Consider the following 554-nt stretch of genomic DNA (forward strand, 5'->3'; position numbering starts at 1 on the left):
AAGGGGGTGAGTGCTACGGTACCTCCTACCAGATGGCAGAAGGGAGAAAAGTTTACATGAGGGGTGTGTGAAGTCCTTCACAATGTTTATTCCTGCATGCGTCGTGTGTAGTAGATGTCCTTCATGGTAGGAAGAAAGCCACCAATGATCTTTTCCGCTGACTTCACTATTCTCTGCAGGCTCCTGCGGTCCAAGGAGGAACGATATCCAAACCAGTTGCACAGGATGCTCTCCATGCATCCCCCTGTAGAATGTAGTGAGGATGGAGGGTGGGAGATGGACTTTCCTCAGCCTTCACAGGAAGTAGAGGTGCCACTGGGATTTTTTGGCTATGGAGCTGGTGTTAAGGGACCAGGTGAGATTCTCCACCAAGTGCACCCCAAGAAACTTGATATCAACTAGCATTGATTACCTTTCCTGTTTTAACAGGCACAACTTGGTCCATCCAAGGACTCCATTGTTTTTCTGCACCAGAGACATTCAAATGGATTCTTTGGGGTTTCTGCTGCTGAATTTTGAGAGGAACATATTGGAAGCAAAATTAGATACTATAT

This window comes from Narcine bancroftii, chromosome 3 (assembly GCF_036971445.1).
Source record: "Narcine bancroftii isolate sNarBan1 chromosome 3, sNarBan1.hap1, whole genome shotgun sequence".
NCBI classification, from domain to species: Eukaryota; Metazoa; Chordata; class Chondrichthyes; order Torpediniformes; family Narcinidae; genus Narcine; species Narcine bancroftii.